Raw genomic sequence first — 25,793 nt, 5'->3', positions numbered from 1 at the left:
GTGCCCACTGGCAATGCCTGGCCCCTCATGATGACCAAGCTGTGCAACATGCAGCACACCACAATGAATTCGGAAACCTGTTGATGGGAGCATTGAAGGCTGCCTCCAGAGCAGCCTAGGCATCGGTCTGCCTGTAGCAGATAGCATATCTCTGTCAGCCTTTCAGAAGTGCAGTCTTTTCATACACTGCTCCTCAGAGCTGGAGGTATGAGTGCTGGTGTCTGTAAACCCATGCGGGGTAAGCCCTTCTCCCCAGACGTCTTCGGCCTCTCCACATCCGTGGACCGACATGGCCAAAAGCCCTTCTTCTAGCTTGACGCTGCCTGGCAATGCCATGGAGCATGATATGCTGGCGAACTAGTAATGTCCCCTTAAATTCTCTCACTAATGTTGTAAGGACATTGTAATGGCAGATAAAACTGCCGCTTTCAAGTCGGAGCATCATGCAGAGTGATGTGCCCAACCATTGCAGTCAATGTGACCTGCAATGTAGGATTCTCATCCCTCCATTTGAAGATGGCGCCAATACTGCCTGCTGTACCCTGAGAATGCCTGTTTTTCAGATGTTTCCTTGGGTGGGTGTTTAATGAGCCGTTAGGGCCGAATTTTTCATCCGTGGCGTTAGCGGAGCATTGCACGACGATTGACATCATGATCTCAGTGAAACTAGAAGGCCGGGCGGTACGTTTTAGCGCCACCGCAAACCATGAACCGAATTTGCTGGCTAGGCAGTAAAAGATGGACGCCTGCCGTAACGCCTAGAAACACCTTTTACCACTCCTCCAGGGCACTAACAGAGGCTCAAGTGAGCCGAAAATCCAGCCCACAGAATGGTAGAAGTATGGAACTCCTTCCCACAAAAAGCAATAGATGCTAGCTCAAATTTTAAATCTGAGATTGATTTGCTAGCCAAGGACATTAACAGATATGGAGCAAAGCCGGATAGATAGAGTTAGGTTGCAGATCAGCCATGACCTCACTGAACGGTGGGACAGACTCGAGCGGCGGAATGGCCGACTCCTGTTCTTATGTTTCTATTATGAAACTAGTTATTTGAACCAATATAATAAATGCACGGGAAAACTTGAACACTTTCAGTTATTATTTTTCAGCATTTTTTGAACAGTAAAACTCAGAATGTATTGAAGCTTATTTGAATTGTGGTTTAATATATCTACTCCATCAATAACAAATGCTCACAAATCTTTCCTCCTTTAGGTGGTCATGACTGAGTTGTTATATCGGAAATGATTTCCAATTACTGTCTGGAAATGCTTAAGGTCTTGTATGATTTATACACAGTTCATCAGTGAATTAAATTAACTACAGCAGGTGGCATTTTCACAATAAATATATTGCCACCGACAAAAGCTGTAATGCCACACACCTTTTGAAACATATGGAACATTTTCTAATTCAGTTGATGAATTATCTGACACAGATCAGCATGCACATTTCTGAAATTAGTGCATGGCTGAGGCCAGTGAGTTTTAGCACCAAATGATTTTCTGTTTCTACAATCTGCACAGAAGTCATCATATTTAAATGCTTGTTTTTTGCACTTCTTATGAAAAGTTGCAATTGTTCAAAAGCAAATTACACCAGATGTGGTAAATTTAGAAATTTGTGGGAAACATTGTGAAATACACACCATGAAAAACCATTTGCTTTTTCCGTGAATTCCTTTTCGGAATGGTGTAACCATGACAGCCCTGATCAGGCAGTGAAGCTACTGTACACTAAAGAGCATTTTGAAGCATCATTGACTGGGTACTGTAGTGTAATGTTTATGGCACTGGACTAGTAATCCAGAGGCCTGGAATAATAATAATGACAGTGTGGGTTCAAATCTCACCATGACAGGTTGAATTTTTTTTTAAATGAATCTGATAATTAAAAGACGGTATCAGTAAAAGTGATCATGAAGCTGTCGGATTATTATAAAAACCCAACTGGTTCACTAATGCTCCTTAGGGAAGCTCCATCGGGCCACACAAGGAAATCTCTGCACCGATCTGAAGCCCTCTCTCGATCATGATCGTTAGGAATTCCCCCTCTCCCCTTCTCACTTACCTTGTTGGGGACCATTTCCTTGGTTCCCTAGTGGACTGCAGCTGTGCGATTTTGTGCTCCTGCCCACTGGCCTACACCTCATCTCTGCTGGCTTAGAGCGGGAGTCAGTGTTGGGCATTTAATTGAGGCCCGGAAGGAGAAAGAGCTCAGAAGAAGAAACAGCTCGCACTAGCACCTCTCTCCCACTCCAGCCCCTGCACCCCACACTCTAGCCCCAGGTTAAAATCAGGGCTCGAGTACCTGAATGGGTGTTACTGTTCTCAGCATTAACACCTTTCACTTTGATAATTGCAAAATCCACAATATTATTTTTCAATAGTATGCAATATGAACATGAGGATAGATGTTACAAATTCATAAAATCTGCCCTAGCAAATATTCTTAGGCTGGGAGTTCTTAGGCTGTGTGCTCACCAGCCTATGATTTTGCTTCTATTGAAAGTGATTCTTTATTTAGTCCAGCCTGATGCATTTAGGTAGCCATCTGAGATTAGCAACTTTTTTAATTAATTATTCTCGGGATAGGAGCATCATTTATTGCAAATCCGTGGTTGCCCTTTTATTAATGGCAGTTCTTTTGAACCACTACAGTCTGTGCTCCCACAATGCTGTTAGGTACACTTCCGTTTAGTCTATAAGTGTCCGTTTAGTCTATAAGTGTGACCCCGAACTTCCGGTCGCCTGTCACTTTAATTCTCCGCTCCACTCCCACTCTGATCTCTCCATCATCAGCATTTCCAACGAAGCTCAACATAAACACAAGGAATAGCACCTTATCTTTTGATTAGGCACTTTACAGCCTTCTGGATTCAACATCGAGTTCAACAATTTCAGATCATAACCTCTACCCCTATTTTTTTTCCAGATTGCAGCTGTTGATGATTCTGCCATTCCCATTTACACCTCATCTTGACTCATCTTTTGTTTCTTAACTTGTCCCATTACCATCTTCTTTTGCCTTCCACCCTATCACAGACCTTCCCTTTTGTTCTTCCCTCCCCTTCCCCCTTCCCCTACCTCTGCACTTGCTTAAAACCTGTTATATCTCTAACTTCTTTCAGTTCTGACGACGGGTCATCGACCTGAAACGTTAACTCTATTTCTCTCTCCACAGATGCTGCCTGACCTGCTGAGTATTTCTAGCATTTTCTGTATTTATTAATGCTGTTAGGTACAGAATTTAAGAATTTTGACTCAGTGACAATGAAGGAATAGAGATATTGGTCGGGATGATGTGTGACTTGGAGAGGAACTTGGAGGTGATGGTGTTCCCATGCACATGCTGATCTCGTCCTTCTAGGTGTTGGTTTGAATGCATATCTGTAGAGTGAAAGGCCTTAGTTGTGCTTCCAACTGCATTTTGTGTTTCATATGGTGTTCAGTGTCAAAGGAGGCCTTTGCATGTATGACTAGATGAGAATGCATAGTTTCTTTCCCAAGTTTTTGATGTTCTGAGAGGGCTGGTTTTATCCTAACATTAGAGGGAGTCCAAAATAAATTGGTAATAGTTCTAAGGAAATCAAACACAATATCTAGATACTTTAAAATATCTGTCACATGAAGTTAGAACTACACTTTACCTCCGGCAAAGAACATGCTGTGTGACCTTAGTGTAGTTATACTGACACTTTGAAACTTAAAGCTGCTTCATATTAATACAAAATTTCTAATAGCAACCTTAAGCAGCTCTTGGGTTTGTGTCTTTGCAAATCTTACCCTTCTCATTCATTATATGTGGTTAAGTAACATGTAAATTATGCCTAGAAGTTGGTGTATGTGTACTAATTGGAGATGAACTTCTAAAGTTCTTTGGAGAGTGTAATCCTGTTGGTTTTCCTGTTTTCAATCTGTTGACTAAAATGTGGGCACCATGATAATCCATGGGGCCTCTGCCAATATCCTGCAATAACTCCAGTGGAAGACTGGTAGAATTCATTGGAAAGCAGCAGAGACCTAGGCCGAGATTTTTGGGGCAGTGGGTTTGGTCAGTGGGTGTGATCGGTAGTGGGTTGGGTGGGAAAGTGTTTTTTTTTCCCAGCGGATTGGGACCCCGCTATGAACCTGCTACCACGCACATTTCCCTGATGTCGGGTCAGTCAGTGCTGAGCAGACCTGACACACAGCGGCGGGGGACCCAAATCAGATGATTATTGTTTAGAGACTATTAAGAATATATTTGAGCTTACCTTTTAATTTTACATGCTCACCCACGGAGTCCTCGCTGCTTGAGGACCATGTCTGTCAAACTGAGTTGGGAGATGAATTGCCATTGAATCAGCTGATTACTTGATAGCTTGAAATGTGCTATAAAAGCTCCCACCTCACAGCTGTTCAATTTACAAGCCCAGAAACTGCTGCTTACTGCATTTGGAAGAGAGATTGAGCTTTATGCTGGTTGCAAGTGTTTGGAGCAAACTCTCTATCCAATGTCTCCTCATTGGAACAGCTTCTCTCACCATTGACAGATTGCTTCTGTCATCTCAACTTCACTTGTCATCTATTCTATCAGCATGGGTACCGTTTATACTCTCTCACCTTGGTCCTCAGAATACCACCGCGATCAGCCCCAACACCAGCAGCAAAGGCACACCAGCAGCACCAACAACAACACCAACCTTCTTCGCAATCAACTGATGCTGCACAGGACACAGGGCATCAGCACCCGACCACATTGCTGCCTAGAGTCTTGCCTTATAAAGGGAGGAAACTACACTTTCCCCCTACAAGGCAAATATCATAAGGGAAGCAGGAGCAGGGACTCCCTCTGCTGTGAGTTACCACTTCTCTGGCTCAGTCACGATATGACTTGTACACTGAGTGAGTTGGGGTCTGTTCTGGCTGTCCGATGGGCAAAAGAGGACTTGTCTAGTGGGGCTCAATCCAGGGCAATAGCTTGGACCCCAAATAAATGGTGCAAGCCCAGCATATCCTGAGGATCTTTGGGCCAGAGATAATAACGTGGGGTCTGACTGCTCAGGTAGAGATGTACAATATCCCAAGGCACTATTCAAAGGTAGGAGTTCTCCTGGTGTCCAGGCCAACATTCCTCACTCAGCCACCAACCTCTGAACAAGTTAACTGATCATTTGGTGTTTGTGAGACCTTCCTGTGCACAAATTGACTGCTCCATTTTCCAACATTACAATGATGACTAACTTCAAAAATAAATCATGTGATGTGATTGACACAATAGAAGTGCGAGTTCTTACTTTCTTTAATAGTTCCCACAATCACAATGCACACCACACTTTACACGTGTCATTGAAATTATGCTGTGTGACAATACAATAGTGTAGTCGTATGTTACTCGACAAAACAATCCAGAGGTTCACATCCCATCATGGCAGTTTGAGAATTTGAATTCAGTTTTTAAAAAACTATGGCACTAAAGCTAAGAAACAGCAAGGGGCAGAAAACATTGGTGGGAGTTGTTTATAGGCCCCCAAAAAGTAGCTGTAATGTAGGGCAGAGTATAAATCAGGAAATTAGAGGCGCATGTAACAAGGGTAATCATGGAGAACTTTAACTCTACAGAGAGAGTGGGCAAACCAAATTTGCAGTAATAATGTGGAGGATGAATTCATGGGGGCCAAAATTCAGGGCCGCCAGAAAGCTGGCACACCTACCATTTTTTAAAAGTTTTTTTCTGCTGGGAGCATTGAGGCGGCCTTTCCATCGATTTTCGGGACTTTGTACTTTTTTTAACATTGGACCGGAAGTCGGTCATTGTGGGGGAGGAAGTGCAGCAGTAAGTCAGGCTAAGGGGCGGAAGTTTGGTGACAGCGGCAGAGCGGTGGTGATGTCACAGCGCGCGTGCGTCACCATGCTCGCTCCCCTCCATTAATGGGAGCAAATCGGGCACTTTTTAGATTCTGCCACTGGGCCACTTTCGGCCAGGCTGAACTCGGGGAAGCAATAGTCTGGCCGACTTAATAAGATGGCAGCTGTGGCATTCGGTCCTCGACTTTAATGGCCGCCAAACCCCCAGAGAAATCTGTGTGGTGGGGCAACAATTTTTTGGCAGGGCAACAATTTTTTTCCCCTAAATTTCGGGCGGAGTTTTCTGCAGGTGAAGGAGAGCCGCGGTGTGCATTTTGATGTCCCGCTTGCGGCGGTCATCAGCAGCGGGGTGGAATTGGGCACTGGCCGAAAAATCCCCGACCTGAATTTGGGTCGGAGCGACCATTGGACTGCAATGCAGTGGCCACTCGATTCCGCCGCATGGCCAACGCAAAGCAGCGGAAACAGGCCTTATACGGACCCTGAATTTCAGCCCAATGGAATCTATACAAGATAGTTTTCTAGATCAGTATGTTGAAGCAACGAGGGAGCAAGCTATTTTAGATCTAGTATTATGCAATGCAAAATGGTTAATTAATAACCTTGTAGTAAAGAGGTCCTTTGGGAAGAATGACCATAATGTGATACAATTTTATATTAAGTTTGAAAGTGATTTAGTTAAATCCTAATCTAGGGTCTTAAATCTAAACAAACCAAACTACGTAGATATGAGGGGTGAGTTGGCTAAGGTAAATTGGGAAATTACCTTAAAAGGTATAATGGTAGATGAGCAATGGCTAGCATTTAAAGAATTAATACATAATTTATAAAAAATATACTTTTCTTTAAGACACAAAGACTCCACAGGAAAAGTGGTCCAACCGTGGCTAACAAGAGAAGTTAAAGATAGTATTAGATCAAAGGAAGAGGCTTATAATGTTGCCAACAGGAGCAGCAAGCCTGAAGATTGTGAGGATTTTAGAATTCAGCAAAGGAGGACCAAGAAATTGATTAAAAAAAGGGGAAAATAGAATGAGAGTAAACAAGCGAGAGACATAAAAACAGATTGTAAAAGCTTCTATATTTATGTAAAAAGGAAAAGATTAGCGAAAGTAAATATGGGTCCCTCACAAGCTGAGGCAGGAGAAATTATAATGGGTAACGAGAAAATGGCAGAGAAATTAAACAAATACCACGGTGAGAAATGTTGTTGTGTAACGCCTCAGCTAGCGTCCCGCCCGGCTGCACAAGTTGTAGTGCCCCGCCGGAAAATTTGGTTCAGGTTTACCGGTGACGTGAAATGCTACCGCCTCGCCATCTAAATTCAGTCAGATGATGATGTCAGTACGCGTGCAATGACCCACTAGCGCTCCGCTCGCAAAATTTGGTGTCTCCGCCTCATTTAGCGTCCACTGCTGAACAAGCCAGAGAAACCAGGCAGTCCCAACCTCTTTAGGCAAAACCTGGAAGCTATTTGAAGGGAGGAGCAACCAGATTAATCAGAGGTCACAGTGAGTGCAACGTTTCGACAGACCACGGTGCGTGAACCTTTTACTTGGCAGCAGCAGATTTATCTGACCTTACAGATTCCTAGCAACATGAGTTTGAGAGTTCCATGGGTATATTATTGGCACGCCAGCATCGCCTTCTACATGCTCTTGTTAGAAACATAGAAACATAGAAACATAGAAAATAGGTGCAGGAGCAGGCCATTCAGCCCTTTTAGCCTGCACCGCCATTCAATGAGTTCATGGCTGAACATGAAACTTCAGTACCCCCTTCCTGCTTTCTCGCCATAACCCTTGATCCCCCGAGTAGTAAGGACTTCATCTAACTCCCTTTTGAATATATTTAGTGAATTGGCCTCAACTACTTTCTGTGGTAGAGAATTCCACAGGTTCACCACTCTCTGGGTGAAGAAGTTTCTCCTCATCTCGGTCCTAAATGGCTTACCCCTTATCCTCAGACTGTGACCCCTGGTTCTGGACTTCCCCAACATTGGGAACATTCTTTCTGCATCTAACCTGTCTAAACCCGTCAGAATTTTAAACGTTTCTATGAGGTCCCCTCTCATTCTTCTGAACTCCAGTGAATACAAGCCCAATTGATCCAATCTTTCTTGATAGGTCAGTCCCGCCATCCCGGGAATCAGTCTGGTGAACCTTCGCTGCACTCCCTCAATAGCAAGAATGTCCTTCCTCAAGTTAGGAGACCAAAACTGTACACAATACTCCAGGTGTGGCCTCACCAAGGCCCTGTACAACTGTAGCAACACCTCCCTGCCCCTGTATTCAAATCCCCTCGCTATGAAGGCCAACATGCCATTTGCTTTCTTAACCGCCTGCTGTAACTGCATGCCAACCTTCAATGACTGATGTACCATGACACCCAGGTCTCGTTGCACCTTCCCTTTTCCTAATCTGTCACCATTCAGATAATAGTCTGTCTCTCTGTTTTTACCACCAAAGTGGATAACCTCACATTTATCCACATTATACTTCATCTGCCATGCATTTGCCCACTCACCTAACCTATCCAAGTCACTCTGCAGCCTAATAGCATCCTCGTCGCAGCTCACACTGCCACCCAACTTAGTATCATCGCAAATTTGGAGATACTGCATTTAATCCCCTCGTCTAAATCATTAATGTACAATGTAAACAGCTGGGGCCCCAGCACAGAACCTTGCGGCACTCCACTAGTCACTGCCTGCCATTCTGAAAAGTACCCGTTTACTCCTACTCTTTGCTTCCTGTCTGACAACCAGTTCTCAATCCACGTCAGCACACTACCCCCAATCCCATGTGCTTTAACTTTGCACATTAATCTCTTGTGTGGGACCTTGTCGAAAGCCTTCTGAAAGTCCAAATATACCACATCAACTGGTTCTCCTTTGTCCACTTTACTGGAAACATCCTCAAAAAATTCCAGAAGATTTGTCAAGCATGATTTCCCTTTCACAAATCCATGCTGACTTGGACCTATCATGTCACCATTTTCCAGATGCACTGCTATGACATCCTTAATAATTGATTCCATCATTTTACCCACTACTGAGGTCAGGCTGAACGGTCTATAATTCCCTGTTTTCTCTCTCCCTCCTTTTTTAAAAAGTGGGGTTACATTGGCTACCCTCCACTCCATAGGAACTGATCCAGAGTCAATGGAATGTTGGAAAATGACTGTCAATGCATCCGCTATTTCCAAGGCCACCTCCTTAAGTACTCTAGGATGCAGTCCATCAGGCCCTGGGGATTTATCGGCCTTCAATCCCATCAATTTCCCCAACACAATTTCCCGACTAATAAAGATTTCCCTCAGTTCCTCTTCCTTACTAGACCCTCTGACCCCTTTTATATCCGGAAGGTTGTTTGTATCCTCCTTAGTGAATACCGAACCAAAGTACTTGTTCAATTGATCCGCCATTTCTTTGTTCCCCGTTATGACTTCCCCTGATTCTGACTGCAGGGGACCTACGTTTGTCTTCACCAACCTTTTTCTCTTTACATACCTATAGAAACTTTTGCAATCCGCCTTAATGTTCCCTGCAAGCTTCTTCTCGTACTCCATTTTCCCTGTCCTAATCAAACCCTTTGTCCTCCTCTGCTGAGTTCTAAATTTCTCCCAGTCCCCAGGTTCGCTGCTATTTCTGGCCAATTTGTATGCCACTTCCTTGGCTTTAATACTATCCCTGATTTCCCTAGATAGCCACGGTTGAGCCACCTTCCCCTTTTTATTTTTACGCCAGACAGGAATGTACAATTGTTGTACTTCATCCATGCGGTCTCTAAATGTCTGCCATTGCCCATCCACAGTCAACCCCCTAAGTATCATTCGCCAATCTATCCTAGCCAATTCACGCCTCATACCTTCAAAGTTACCCTTCTTTAAGTTCTGGACCATGGTCTCTGAAATTACTGTTTCATTCTCCATCCTAATGCAGAATTCCACCATATTATGATCACTCTTCCCCAAGGGGCCTCGCACAATGAGATTGCTAATTAATCCTCTCTCATTACACAACACCCAGTCTAAGATGGCCTCCCCCCTAGTTGGTTCCTCAACATATTGGTCTAGAAAACCATCCCTTATGCACTCCAGGAAATCCTCCTCCACCGTATTGCTTCCAGTTTGGCTAGCCCAATCTATGTGCATATTAAAGTCACCCATTATAACTGCTACACCTTTATTGCATGCACCCCTAATTTCCTGTTTGATGCCCTCCCCAACATCCCTATTACTGTTTGGAGGTCTGTACACAACTCCTACTAACGTTTTTTGCCCTTTGGTGTTCTGCAGCTCTACCCATATAGATTCCACATCATCCAAGCTAATGTCTTTCCTAACTATTGCATTAATCTCCTCTTTAACCAGCAATGCTACCCCACCTCCTTTTCCTTTTATTCTATCCTTCCTGAATGTTGAATACCCCTGAATGTTGAGTTCTCAGCCCTGATCATCCTGGAGCCACGTCTCCGTAATCCCAATCACATCATATTTGTTACCATCTATTTGGGTGGCATCAAGATAGAAGGGCTGTTGGCCTGGCGGCCCACAACTGAGGAGATCCCGTCGACATCGGGATGGGAGGCTTTACTCACTACAGGTTTACCGGGAGCAATGCTCATAACTGGACATGTCGGGGAAGCAGTGTGTCAGAAGGCTGTGCTTCCGAAAGGAGGTCATTACAGAGATTATGACATCTCCTGCAGGCAGACCTGCAGCCTCACATCGGCATCAGGACTGCGCTGCCTGTCTCAGTGAAGGTCACTGTGGTGCTAACCTTCTATGCCTCCGGCATCTTCCAGGCTGCACCAGTGGACATATGCCGCGTCGCTACATTCGCTGCACCCGCAACGTGTCACACGGTCTGTACAGATGGAGAATGGACAGAGATAAACAGGATGAGCGGACATGTGACTTTGCCAGGATAGCCGGCTTCCCGATGGTTCAAGGAGCCATTGACTGCACACATATGGCCTTGCGAGCACGATTCCAGAATGCCGAGGTCTTCTGAAACAGAAAGGGATACCACTCCCTGAATGTGCAACTGGTGTGCAACCACACGCAGCGCATCCTTGCAGTGAATGTCCGCTATCCTGGCAACGCACATCCTATGTGAGAGTAAGGTGCCATGAATCCTTCAGCCACCACAGGAAGGGCGCGTCTTGCTGCTGGGGGACAAAGTATATGGCCTAGCCACCTGGCTAATGACCTCCCTCTGCAACCCACCACAGAAGCGGAGCAACGCTACAACGATAATCATGCGGCCACCCGCAACATCATCAACATAAGAACATAAGAAATAAGAGCAGGAGTAGGCCATAAGGCCGCTCGAACCTGCTCCGCCATTTAATAAGATCATAACTGATCTGATCATGGACTCCGCTCCACCGCCCTGCCCGCTCCCCATAACCACTTATCCCCTTATCGCTTAAGAAACTGTCTATTTCTGTCTTAAATTTATTCAATGTCCCAGCTTCCACAACTCTCTGAGGCAGCGAATTCCACAGATTACCAACCCCCGGAGAGAAGAAATTTCTCCTCATCTCAGTTTTAAATGGGTGGCCCCTTATTCTAAGGTCATGCCCTCTAGTTTTAGTCTCCCCCATCAATGGAAACATCCTCTCTGCATCCACCTTGTCAAGCCCCCTCATAATCTTATATGTTTCGATAAAAATCACCTTCATTCTTCTGAATTCCAATGAGTAGAGGCCCACCCTACTCAATCTTTCTTCATAAGTCAACCCCCTCATCCCCAGAATCAACCTAGTGAACCTTCTCTGAACTGCCTCCAAAGCAAGTATATCCTTTCGTAAATATGGAAACCAAAACTGCATGCAGTATCCCAGGTGTGGCCTCACCAATGCCTTATATAGCTGTAGCAAGACTCCCATGCTTTTATACTCCATCCTCTTTGCAATAAAGGCCAAGATACCATTGGCCTTCCTGATCACTTGCTGTAGCTGCATACTATCCTTTTGTGTTTCATGCACAATTACCCCCAGGTCCCACTGTACTGCGGCACTTTGCAATCTTTCTCCATTTAAATAATAACTTGCTCTTTGATTGTTTCTGCCAAAGTGCATGACTTCACACTTTCCAACATTATATTCCATCTGCCAATTTTTGCCCAATCACTTAGCCTGTCTTTGTCCTTTTGCAGATTTTTTTGTGTCCTCCTCACACATTGCTTTTCCTCCCATCTTTGTACCATCAGCAAACTTGGCTACGTTACACTCAGTCCCTTCTTCCAAGTCGTTTATATAGATTGTAAATAGTTGGAGTCCACCACATCCACTGATTCCCCTTTATCCATCCTGTTTGTTACATCCTCAAAGAACTCCAGCAAATTTGTCAAACATGACGTCCCCTTCATAAATTCATGCTGCCTCTGCCTGACCAAAGTTTGCTTTTCCAAATGTCCTGCTACTGCTTTTTTAATAATGGACTCCAAGCAGACAATAGGGGTGCTGAAGCAGCATTTCCGATGCCTGGACCGCTCTGGAGGCAGCCTTCAATACTGCTCTCAATAGGAGGAGGAGAAAGAGGAAGAGGAGCCTTCCAAGGCCCCGAATGGGCAGCCAATGAGGAAGAAGAGGAGCAGCAGGCATGGAGGAGGCACCATGGCAATGCTGCCGATGCAATGGCCACATATCAGTAGCTCATAATGCAATACTTCTCTTGAATGGAGGAAGCTGACGGATGCAGCTGATAGTGGCCGGACTATGTGCTACGATAATGGCACATCTCGATGAAATTACACATTAATACACAAGATGGGAATGCAAACGGTCAAATTAACCTTTTATTAGCGGCATCAAAAGTCTTGCCTCAAACATCATACCAGCAACCCCTCACCAGCAACGAATAAAAAATTTAATAAATGCCCCTTAAAACAGCATAACACACAATCAACTTCAGCAATATGTGTGCAAACGCCCCTGCCATTTGTAATTCCACGCCAGCTTCCATGTGTTATATTCGACCGGTCTTTTTTGACCGGCATGGACATGATGTGCCGAATAGCCTCCTTCAGTGTCGTAATTTTTCTATGATTCTATGATATTAGGCCCAGACCCATACACCAATAGCAGGCGCCAACCAACAGCAATGAGATATTTACTATTATATTTACTGGATGAGGACATCTGTCCACGGTGGCCAAAGCCTTTATTGAGATATGCTCAGTGATTTGCCACCCCTTTCCTTAATCCCCCCTCCCATGCCTACTGCTCCTCCTTAATGGGGCCGCAGTGCCTGCAGCAAGGCTGCTTGACGGCTGCTGTGTCGGTAAGGCAGACATTACAGACAGCCTAGCAAGGAATCCTGGACCAGCTCTTGGCCTGGAGGACCAGGTTGCGGACTGCATCGCCTCAGCATCGGTGGCAGCAGTCTCGGATGGTTGGGGTGTAGACTGCTGCAGGTGCAAAGGCAGAGTGGCAGTGGTGGGAGCTGGAATGCTGTCATCTTGAACAAGGACTGCACCTTCCATTTCCAGTGCCCCACTGCATCCTATGGTCTTAAAAGAAGTGACTGCAGAAATAGTGGATGCATTGGTTGTCATCTTCCAAAATTCCTTAGATTCTAGAAAGGATTGGAAGGTAGCAAATGTAAACTCGCTATTTAAGAAAGGAGGGAGAGACAAAACGGAATACTATAGACCAGTTAGCCTGACATCAGTAGTAGGAAAAATGCTAGAATCTATTATTAAGAATGCGGTAACAGGGCACTTCGAAAATAATAACAGGATTGGGCAGAGTCAACATGGCTTGATGAAAGGGAAATCATATATGGCAAATCTGTTGGAGTTTTTTGAGGTTGTAACTAGCAGCATACATAAGGAGGAACTAGTGGATGTGATGTACTTGGATTTTCAGAAGGCATTCGATAAGATGCCACACAAGAGGTTATTCAACAAAATTAGGGCTCATGGGATTGGGGGTAATATACTCGCATGGATTGAGGATTAGTTAATGCACAGAAAACAGAGAGTAGGAATAAACGGGTCATTTTTGGGTTGGCAGGCTGTAACTCGTGGGGTACCGCAAGGATCGGTGCTTGGGCCTCAGCTATTCACAATCTGTATCAATGATTTGGATGAGGGGACCAAATGTAATATATCCAAATTTTCTGATGGTACAAAGATAGGTGGGAAAGTAAGTTGTGAGAAGGATGCAAGGAGACTTCAAGGGGATATAGACAGGCTAACTGAATGGGAAAGAACATGGCAAATGGAATATAATATGGTGAAATATGAAATTATCCACTTTGGTAGGAAAATTAAGAAAAACAGAGTATTTTATAAATGGTGAGAGATTGGAAAATGTTGGTGTTCAGAAGGACCTAGGTGTCCTTGTACACGAATCATTGAAAGTTAACATGCAGGGACAGCAACAATTAAGAAAGCAATGGTATGTTGGCCTTTATTACAAGAGGATTTGAGTATGAGTAAATACGTCTTACTGCAATTATATAGGGCCTGGTGAGACCACAACTGGAGTAATGTGTACAGTTTAGGTCACCTTATCTAAGGAAGGATATACTTGCCATAGAGGGAGAGCAACGAAGGTTCACCAGACTTATTTCTGGGATGGGAGGATTGTCCTATGAGGAGAGATTGAGTAGACTAGGTCTATATTCTTTAGAGATTAGAAGAATGAGATGTTATCTCATTTTATCAAAGACAATTCTTACAGGGCTTGACAGGGCAGATGCAGGGAGGATGTTTCCTCTGGCTCAGGAGTCTAAAACCAGCGGTCACACGCTCAGAATAAGGGGTCGGCCATTTAGGACTGCGATGAGGAGAAATATCTTCACTCAGAGGATGGTGAATCTTTGGAATTCTCTACCCTAGAGGGCATGGATGCTTAGTCGTTGAATGTATTCAAGACAGAGATCAGTAGATTTTTGAATATTAAGGGAATCAAGGGATATGGGGATAGTGCAGGAAAGACGAGTTGAGATAGAAGATCAGCCATGGTCTTATTGAATGGCGGAGCAGGTTCAAGGGGCCGAATGGCCTACTCTTGCTCCTACTTCTTGTTGTGTCTGTAAGCACTCTAGTAATGACTCCACTTGAACTGTTGTGACCTTAGTCCATTTATTGCAGCTCCTGAATGAGGGTACAGTAAGGTGAGGTCACTTTTATAGTTGGTTACCTGCAGTGTGCAGGTGACCTCAAGGTCTCCACGAGTTGCACCCTCTGGTGGTACAGCATATTGTATAGAAACATAGAAAATAGGTGCAGGAGTAGGCCATTCGGCCCTTCGAGCCTGCACCACCATTCAATAAGATCATGGCTGATCATTCCCTCAGTACCCCTTTCCTGCTTTCTCTCCATACCCCTTGATCCCTTTAGCCATTAGGGCCATATCTAACTCCCTCTTGAATATATCCAATGAACTGGCATCAACAACTCTCTGTGGCAGGGAATTCCATAGCTTAACAACTCGCTGAGTGAAGAAGTTTCTCCTCATCTAGTCCTAAATGGCCTACACCTTATCCTAAGACTATGTCCCCTGGCTCTGGACTTCCCCAACATCGGGAACATTCTTCCTGCATCTAATCTGTCCAATCCCGTCAGAATCTTATATGTTTCTATGAGATCCCCTCTCATCCTTCTAAACTTCAGTATATAAGGGCCCAATTGATCCAGTCTCTCCTCATATGACAATCCAGCCATCCCTGGAATCAGTCTGGTGAACCTTCGCTGCACTCCCTCAATAGCAAGAACGTCCTTCCTCAGATTAGGAGACCAAAACTGAACACAATATTCTAGGTGAGGCCTCACTGAGGCCCTGTACAACTGCAGTTAGACCTCCCTGCTCCTATACTCAAATCCCCTAGCTATGAAGGCCAACATACCATTTGCCTTCTTCACCGCCTGCTGTACCTGCATGCCCACTTTCAGTGACTGATGAACCATGACACCCAGGTCTGGTTGCACCTCCCCTTTTCCTAATCTGCCGTCATTCAGATAATATTCTGCCTTCGTGTTTTTGCCCCCAAAATGGATAACCTCACATTTAACCACATTAAACTGCATCTGCCATGCATTTGCCCACTCGCCTAACCTGTCCAAGTCAGCCTGCAGCCTCTCAGCGTTCTCCTCACAGCTCACACTGCCTCCCAGTTTAGTGTCATTCGCAAACTTGGAGATGTTACACTCAATTCCTTCATCTAAATCGTTAATATATATTGTAAAGAACTGGGGTCCCAGCACTGAGTGCTGCGGCACTCCACTAGTCACTGCCTGCCATTCTGAAAAGGACCCGTTTATCCCGACTCTCTGCTTCCTGTCTGCCAACCAGTTCTCTATCCACATCAGTACATTACTCCCAATACCATGCGCTTTGATTTTGCACACCAATCTCTTGTGCGGGACCTTGTTAAAAGCCTTTTGAAAGGCCAAATACACCATATGCAATGGTTCTCCCTTGTCCACTCTGCTAGTTACATCCTCAAAAAATTCCAGAAGATTTGTCAAGCATGATTTCCCTTTCATAAATCCATGCTGACTTGGACCGATCCTGTCACTACTTTCCAAATGTGCTGCTATTTCATCCTTAATGATTGATTCCAACATTTTGCCCACTACTGATGTCAGGCTAACCGGTCTATAGTTACCTGTTTTCTCTCTCCCTCCTTTTTTAAAAAGTGCTGTTTCATTAGCTACCCTCCAGTCCATAGGAACTGATCCAAAGTCGATGGACTGTTGGAAATTATCACCAATGCATCCACTATTTCTCGGGCCACTTCCTTAAGTACTCTGAGATGCAGACTATCAGGCCCTGGGGATTTATTGGCCTTCAATCCCATCAATTTCCCTAATACACAATTTCCCGCCCAATAAGGATATGCTTCAGTTCCTCCTTCTCACTAGACCCACTTTCCCCTAGTACATTCGGAAGGTTATTTGTGTCTTCCTTCATGAAGACAGAACCGAATTGGTTCAATTGGTCTGCTATTTCTTTGTTCCCCATTATAAATTCACCTGAATCCGCCTGCAAGGGACCTACGTTTGTCTCACTAAACTTTTTCTCTTCACATATTTATAGAAGCTTTTGCAGTCCATTTTTATGTTCCCTTCAAGCTTCCTCTCGTACTCTATTTTCCCCCTCTTAATTAAAGCCTTAGTCCTCCTCTGCTGAATTCTAAATTTCTCCCAGTCCTCAGGTTTGTTGCTTTTTGTAGCCAATTTATATGCCTCTTCCTTGGCTATTAACACTATCCTTAATTTCCCTTGTTATACAGTGTGAAGATACATTCAATGGTCTTATGTAACTGTACATTGAGTGTTCAGGGTATATACATACACAACCTCACTCCCCCCTAAGTCTTGTGCCACTGGCCTGTGCACTATATGCTCTGGCCCTCGACTTGAGTGCCTAAAGCACTTGCACTTTGTCTGTGCTTGGAAATGGCTCTCTCCCTGTGGACCCTCAAGTCCTTATTGCCACGACATTGGGAAATGGTCAGCAGTGGATGGATGGAGGTTGCAGTGGGGTTTGAGTGGGTTCTGGGTGTGATCCATGTGTGTTCCTGGCAACATGCATCCATTTTCCCCCCCCATACATAGACCATGTGTGTGGCTCGACATCTGCATTTACATACATGTACAGTGAATGGAAAAAAAATAGGATTAGTTACATCATTGTTTGGGTTTTGCAGAAGTGGAACCAGTACATTTTACAGGTAAGGTACATACGTGGTATCACAGTCTTGTCCCTGGGTTGTGTAGGTGCAGGTGGGTGAGGATGCTAGTTCCAGAGTGACCGGACTGTGTCCAGGTTGTCTGATGGCGGCGCTGCGCCCCTTCCAGCTGCGTGGGCTTGGATCGCTCCCCTGGCTGAGTCTCAGGGCCTTTGCCATTGCCTAGTGGTGGGCAGAGCCACAGGAATGTGTGGCCTCCCTGTCGTCCTTTGAGGGCTGCAGGGTCGTATACATACACAACATTTCTTATGTTCTTATGTTGTAAAAAGCTGGTAAAGTGACCATGAACTGTCAGATTGCGTTAAAAATCCAACCAGTTCATTAATGGCCTTACCTGATCTGGCCTATACATGACTCGAGTCCCAGAACAACATGGTTGACTCTTAACTGCCCTCTGAAGTGGCCTGGCAAGGCACTCAGTTGTATCAAACTGCTGGCAGCAGTACAAGAAGTCAGCCCACCACCACCTTCTCAGGGCAATAAATGCCGATCTTGCCAGCGATGCCCACATCCCAGGAATTATTTTTTTTAAATAGCCTATAGATGCTTTACTTGGCTGTTTGGCTAAACTCTGTTACTTTAGTGTAGCCATTAACTCATTTATTTTATATGTTTTAGTGCCTCCCCTGAGATAGTAGAAAGAGGAGTTTCAGATAAATGTTTTAGTATTCATACCAGATTATTCCCACATCATAATTTCAACTTCCATGGAATTTACTTTTTCCTTTTCAGAAAATCTCTCCCAGCACTATCAGTACTAGCAAATAGTTCCTCAAAGGCTGTAATTACTTTATTTTATGTTTCAGCTTCTCCATTTATAGAAGCTGGTACAGGCCATAAATCACCATCTCAGGCGGACACCTTCCTTATTTTTTTTTGTTTCTGTTGACGTGATGGATGATGTTTTGTCTGTATATTAACTCAGGTCTTTAATACTGATACTTACTGTTTGAAGAAAAACAGCCAAAATTCTGCTCACTATTTGCTGGTGGAGTTTTGGACTTGAAATGAGCATGCTGGCATTTTTGGGGATGCATTCTGAGTGGTACTCATTTCCACTGGACCAGCCACATATAAATACTGTGGCTACTGGAGCAGATCAGAAGCTGAGTATTCTGCAGTGAGTGACTAATCTCCTCAAAGCCTCTCTATCACCTACAAAGCACAAATCAGGAGTGTGATGGAATACTCTCTACTTGCCTGGATGGGTACAGGTACACCAAGCTCCTCACTATCCAGGATGTAGCAGCCAGCTTGATTGGCACCCAATCCACTGGCTTAAACAGCCACTCCCTCCACCACCGACATACTGTGACTGCAGTGTGTACTATCTACAGGATGCACCACAGCAAACCGCCAAGGCTTCTTCGGCAGCACCTCCCAAACCCGTGACCTCAACCACTTAGATGGCAACAGGTGCATGGGAACACCTTCATGTTGGAATTACCAACCTAACAGCCTTGTAGGAGCACCTTCACCACATGGGTTGCAGTGGTTCAAGTAGATAACTCATCACCACCTTCTCAATGGCAACTAGTGATGAGTAATAAATGTTGGCCTTACCAACGATGGCCACATCCTGACAATAATTTTTTTTTAAAGCATGTGGCCTAGTGAGTTCCTACAGTTAACCTTCTCAACATGCATCACTCAATGTCTGGATTTTATGAAAACACATACAAATACATGGTTGTAGCTTGTTGTGTCCTGCACAACATTGCCAACCAAATAGGTCCGAGTATCGAGATTCCTGGGCAGGTAGCCCTAGCTGCTTTGCAGTGGACTATCAGGAGGACCATCACTGGAGGACTTCCTCAAGGGGCAGCAGAACTCAACTTATCATTAGTTGAACGGTCTCCCTTTGTCATTATTGACATTGCTCCTTCTCCCAGGCTTTCGTATAAATTATAAATCCTTCAATCACAATCACTTCATGTCAGACCTCTATGGCCCTAAATGACCATGCAAGTCTAAGTAATATGAATGAATAAACTGAGCACAACACCCTTCCCTGTAGGTCTGTAATCTCCATGAATAATTCCATGAACCAAGTGCACATTCTCCTGTATTATGAGAAACTGAAAAGTGAATATATGCCATCATACTCTTTGCTCACATTCCTGTTTAATCTGGCTTTCTTTTATTTTAGTGCTTTGCCAAGGTGCCACCTGAGAGCCAGTACTATGAGAGGTGGTGCTGTGCTGCAAAAGGCTCATGGCACTGAGGTGGCTTTCCTCTTGTAGTAGCTTGGTCTTGGGAGGGAGCTGCTGTTGGCTGCAATTCTGGGAGCTTGTGGCTGGTTACAGTGGTGTCGCCTCCTGCATGCCACTAGCTTGGTGTTCTGAGTGGGAAGGCCGGGTTCAACGTATGTGCTGCCATATTCCCTTCCTCTGACCATCTTTAAGCTTTTCAAATTTGGTGTCACCTGAAGGACAATTCCTGATTATCTCATCTCTCTCCTTGTACTTCCAAATTTGATGGTGTCCTGCATGACGGACCTTAGCATTTGACCTTGGTTTCTCAATACTAATAATTGTGAAAATTGCTTCCATAGACTACAACCCTAGTGAGTTGAACATATCGTGGCAGAAATAAGTTAATTGAATTTTTGAGACTGAATTACTGTGTTTGGAATCTGTATTTTATGGTAACTTTATTCTAAATCACTGCCTCAGCGTTCATGTTTAATTAAAATGTGCAATATTACAATATTTCAGCTTTAGTGTACAGAACTATGACCACTGTTTTCTTCCTATTGAACACTAAATACTGTCAGCAGATCCAAACCTTGACCCTGGTTTAATTGTAGAAAGACAAACTTGCATTTATGTCGCACCTTTCATGACATCTGGAGTTCAAAATCGCTTTACATCCAATGAAGTACAGTTGAAGCGTAGTCACTGTTGTAATATAGGAAACGGCAGCTACGTTTTCACACAGCATGTCTCACAAACAGCCATTATCATCATAGGCAGTCCCTCGAAATCGAGGAAGATTTGCTCCACTCTAAAAGTCAGTTCTCATGTAGCTGTACAGTCCAATGCGGGAATTACCGTTTCTGCAACAGGTGGGGCAGACAGTGGTTGAAGGAAAGGGTGGGTGGGGAGCCTGGTTTGCCGCACACTCTTTCCGCTGTTTGCGCTCGGTTTCTGCATGCTCTCGGTGACAGGACTCGAGGTACTCAGCGCCCTCCTGGATGTTCTTCCTCCACTTTGAGCAGTCTTGGGCCAGGGATTCATAAGTGCCAGTGGGGATGTTGCACTTTATCAAGGAGGCTTTGAGGGTGTCCTTGAAGAATTTCCTTTGCCCACCTGGGGCTCGCTTGCCATGTAGGAGTTCCGAGTCGTGCATTTACTTACGGAATCTCGTGTCGGGCATGCGGACGATGTGGCCCGCCCAACGGAACTGGTCGAGTGTGGTCAGTGCTTCGATGCTGGGGATGTTGGCCTGAGCGAGAACACTGACGTTGGTGCGTCTACCCTCCCAGTGGATTTGCAGAATCTTGCGGAGGCAGCGCTGGTGGTACTTGTCCAGCGCTTTGAGGTGTCTGCTGTATATAGTCCATGTCGCTGAGCCATATAGGAGGGCAGGTATTACTACTGCCCTTTAGACCATAAGCTTGGTGCCAGATTTGAGATCCTGGTCTTCAAACATTCTCTTCCTCAGGCGACCAAACGCTGCGCTGGCACACTAGAGGCGGTGTTGGACCGCGTCGTCGATGTCTGCCCTTGCTGATAGTAGACTCCTGAGGTATCGGAAATGGGCCACATTGTCCAAGGCTGAGCCGTGGATTTTGATGACTGCGGGCAGTGCTGTGAGGCGGGATCAGGTTGGTGGAGGACCTTTGTCTTACAGATGTTTAGCGTAAGGCCCATGCTCTCGTATGCCTCGGTGAAGGTGTTGACGATGGCTTGGAGTTCAGCCTCTGAGTGTGCGCTGACACAAGCGTACTGTAATTCGATGATAGTGGATGAGGCGACCTTGGATGGAGGCGATGTAGGTTGAACTGGTTCCCATTGGTTCTATAGTTTAGTTCCACTCCAGCAGGGAGCTTGATGATAGTGAAATGGAGTATTACAGCAAGGAAGATCGAGAAGAGCGTTGATGCGATGACGCAGCCCTGCTTGACCCCAGTCCGAACGTGAATTGGGTCTGTGGTGGATCCGTTGGTCAGGATCATGACTTGCATGTCATCATGGAGCAGGGGAAGGATGGTGACAAACTTTTTGGGGCAGCCGAAACGGAGGAGGACGCTCCATAGTCCCTCACAGTTAACAGTGTCAAAGGCCTTTGTAAGGTCAAAGAAGGCCATGTACAAGGGTTGGTGCTGTTCCCTGCATTTCTCTTGTACTTGTCGCATGGTGAAGATCATGTCTGTTTTACGTCTTAGTGGACGGAATCCGTATTGCGACTCTGGGAAGAGCTCTTCAGCCACAGGGAGAAGACGGTTGAGGAGGATTCTTGCGAAAACTTTCCCAGTGGCCGACAGCAGGGAGATTCTTCTGTACTTGCTGCTGTCAGACTTGTCCCCTTTTTTGAAGATGGTCACGATTACAGCATCTCTGAGATTTCCTGGCATGCTCTCCTCCTTTCAGATAAGAGAGATGAGGTCATGCATTCATGCCAATAGTGCTTCTCCGCCATACTTTAGTGCCTCAGCGGGGCGAATCTACTCCTGATGCCTTGTTGTTCTTGAGCTGATGGATGGGCTTTTCTACCTCATGCAGGGCTGGGGTTTTGCTGAGATGGTAGCAGGTAGCATGCTGTGGGATGGAGTCGAGGACACTCGTGTCGAAGGCAGAGTCTCGGTTGAGGAGATCTTCGAAGTGCTCCTTCCAGTAGGCCCTGACTGTCTCAGTGTCCTTAATAAGTGCCTCTCTGTTCTTGGCCAGCAGTGGGGTGGGGCCTTTGGTGCTTGGGCCGTAGGTGGCCTTGACTGCGCTGAAGAATCCTCACGCGACATGGTTGTCAGCCGGCTGCTGGATCTCCTGTGCTTTCTCCACCCACCATTTATTTTTTAGGTTGCGGGTTTTTTGTTGGACCTCGGCCTTCAGCTGCCTGTAGATCTGCTTTGCTGCTCCCAAGTTGGGTTGCTGTTTTAAGTTCAGAAGTGCCTTGCGCGTGGAGCTTATTAGTTCCTGGATCTCCTGATTGTTCTTGTCAAACCAGTCCTGGTGTTTCCTGGTTGAGTGACCAAGCGTCTCTTTGCAGGCACTGGTTATGGAGGCCTTGAGGGCAGACCAGGTGCTGTGGGCACTCTGCGTCTCGGGGTCATCGAGGGTCACCAGATTGGTAGTGAGACGCTGGCTTTCTTTGTGTGCCCCGGCTTTGATTTTTCTACGGCATTGTTTCTGTTGCCGTCGCTGCTTTGGGGCTATCTTGATGTTAATGATGGAGCGGATTAGACGGTGGTCCATCCAGCAGTCGTCGGCTCCTGTCATGGTGTGGGTGATGCGCATGTCCTTGCGGTCCCTCACTTGGACGATGATGTAGTCGAGCAGATGCCAATGCTTGGAGTGAGGGTTTTGCTACGATGCCTTGTCGCTTTGACGGAGCAAGGTGTTCGTGATGACAAGGTCATGTTCTAGGCATTTTGTCAGGAGCAGGGTACCGCTGGAGTTGGTTTTCCCTACTCCCTCTCTGCCGATCACACCTCCCCAGAGGTCTGTTTCCTTATCGACTCTGGCGTTGAAGTCACTGAGGAGGATCAGTTTATTGTCTGTAGGGACTTGGGACAGGGATTACATAGAGACATAGAAACATAGAAAATAGGTGCAGGAGCAGGCCATTCGGCCCTTCAAGCCTGCACCACTATTCAATATGATCATAGCTGATCATGCAACTTCAGTACCCCACTCTTGCCTTCTCTCCATACCCCCTGATCGCTTTAGCCGTAAGGGCCACATCTAACTCCCTTTTGAATATATCCAACGAACTGGACTCAACAATTTTCTGTGGTAGAGAATTCCATAGATTCACAATTCTCTGGGTGAAAAAGTTTCTCCTCATCTCGGTCCCAAATGGCTTATCCCTTATCCTTAGACTGCAACCCCTGGTTCTGGACTTCCCCAACATCGGGAACATTCTTCCTGCATCTAACCTGTCCAATCCCATCAGAATTTTATCATTTTCTATGAGACCCCCTCTCATTCTTCTAAATTCCAGTGAATATAAGCCTAGTCGATCCAGTCTTTCTTCATATGTCAGTCCTGCCATCCTGGGAAACAGTCTGGTGAACCTTCGCTGCACTCCCTCAATAGCAAGAATGTCCTTCCTCAGATTAGGAGACCAAAACTGCACACAATATTCCAGGTGAGGTCTCACCAAGGCCCTGTACAACCGCAGTAAGACCTCCCTGCTCCTATACTCAAATCCTCTCGCTATGAAGGCCAACATGCCATTTGCTTTCTTTACTGCCTGCTGTACCTGCATGCCTACTTTCGATGACTGATGTACCATGGCAACCCAGGTCTCGTTGCACCTCCTCTTTTACTAATCTGTCACCATTCAGATAATAATCTACCTTCCTGTTTTTGCCACCAAAGTGGATAACCGCACAATTATCCACATTATACTGCATCTGCCATGCATTTGCCCACTCACCTAACCTGTCCAAGTCACCCGGGAGCCTCTTAGCATCTACCTCATAGCTTACACTGCCACCCAGCTTAGTGTCATCTGAAAACTTGGAAATATTACATTCAATTCCTTCGTCTAAATCATTAATATATATTGTAAATAGCAGGGGTCCCAGCAGTGAACCTTGCAGTACCCCACTAGCCACTGCCTGCCATTCTGAAAAGGACCCGTTTATTCCCACTCTCGATTGTTCGAGGCTGGAGTAGAATTCCTCTTTGGTGTCATCTATTGTGTCGAGTGTTGGGGCGTACGTGCTGATGACTGTGGCGCACTGGTTCTAGGCTGGGGTGAGACGGAGAGGCATGAGACGTTCGCTTATCCCGCAGGGGAAGTCTCTGAGATGGCCCACCAGCTCATTCTTGATGACGAAGCCAACTCCATGGTTCTTCATCAGGTTTACCATTGCAGAACAAGGTGTAACCTCCAGCTTGTTCTTTGAGCTGGCCTTTCCCTGCCCGCTGGATATCACTTAGGGTGGCAATGTCGACGTCGAAGCGTCTGAGTTCCCAGGCAACGATGGTCATGCGACTTTCTGGTCTGTCGCTGTTGGGGTTTTCAATGAGAGTCCTGACGTTCCAGGTCCTGAACTTTATTTTGAAGGGTAGAAGGTGCCTGTGCATGAATTCTTTTAATGTGGGGTGGCCTTTGCACACCGGATACCACACGGGCTTAGTAGAACAAGGTCTTGGCCCAGTGGCAAGGGGGTCCGAGACGACTGGAGGCCAGGCTCTACTGTAGGGGCCTAGTTGTCTACGGTGAGATTTGAGCCATACGCTCGGCACTGAGCAGCACCTTCAGGAGAGGTGGTGAGAGATCCGAGGTGGGGAGTGTGAGGGTGGGAGCCACTGGGGTCCTGTTGGCTTTTGTTGGTCGCATCCCGCTCCAACTTGCTTCTTGGTGAGCCGCTGGAGAGGATAGAAATGCCGCCACCGTCATTACCCGCGCTCATAAACAGAAATGTGATAATGACCACTTTTTTGTGATGTTGGTTGAGGGATAAGTAATGGTCAGGACAGAGGGGAGAATTTCTCTGCTCTACTTTGAAATAGTGCTGTGGATTTTTTACATCCAATTGAGAGGGCAGATGGGGCATCAGTTTAACATCTCACCAAAAGATAGGGCAGCAACTCCCTCAGCACTACCCCTCCGACAATTCGGCAGTCCCTCACCACTGCCCCTCCAAAAGTGCAGCACTCCCTCAGTATGTCCCCTCCAACAGTGTGGCACTCCCTCAGGATTGCTCTTCCGACAGTGTGGCGCTCCCTCAGCACTGCCTCTCCGAGAGTGCAACACTCCCTCAAGACTGCCCCTCCGACAGTGCAACACTCCCTCAGGATTGCCCCTCCAAAAGTACAGCACTCCCTCAGTATGTCTGCTCGACAGAGCGGCATTCCCTCAGGATTGCCCCCCAACAGTGCGGTGCTCCCTCAGTACTGCCCCTTCGACAGTGCAACACTCCCTCAGGATTGCCCCTCCAAAAGTACAGCACTCCCTCAGTATGTCCCCTCGACAGAGCAGCATTCCCTCAGGACTGCCCCTCCGACAGTGCGGTGCTCCCTCAGTACTGCCCCTCCGACAGTGCAGTAC

This window comes from Pristiophorus japonicus, chromosome 10, assembly GCF_044704955.1.
Source record: "Pristiophorus japonicus isolate sPriJap1 chromosome 10, sPriJap1.hap1, whole genome shotgun sequence".
NCBI lineage: Eukaryota > Metazoa > Chordata > Chondrichthyes > Pristiophoridae > Pristiophorus > Pristiophorus japonicus.
This window is presented reverse-complemented; position numbering follows the sequence as displayed.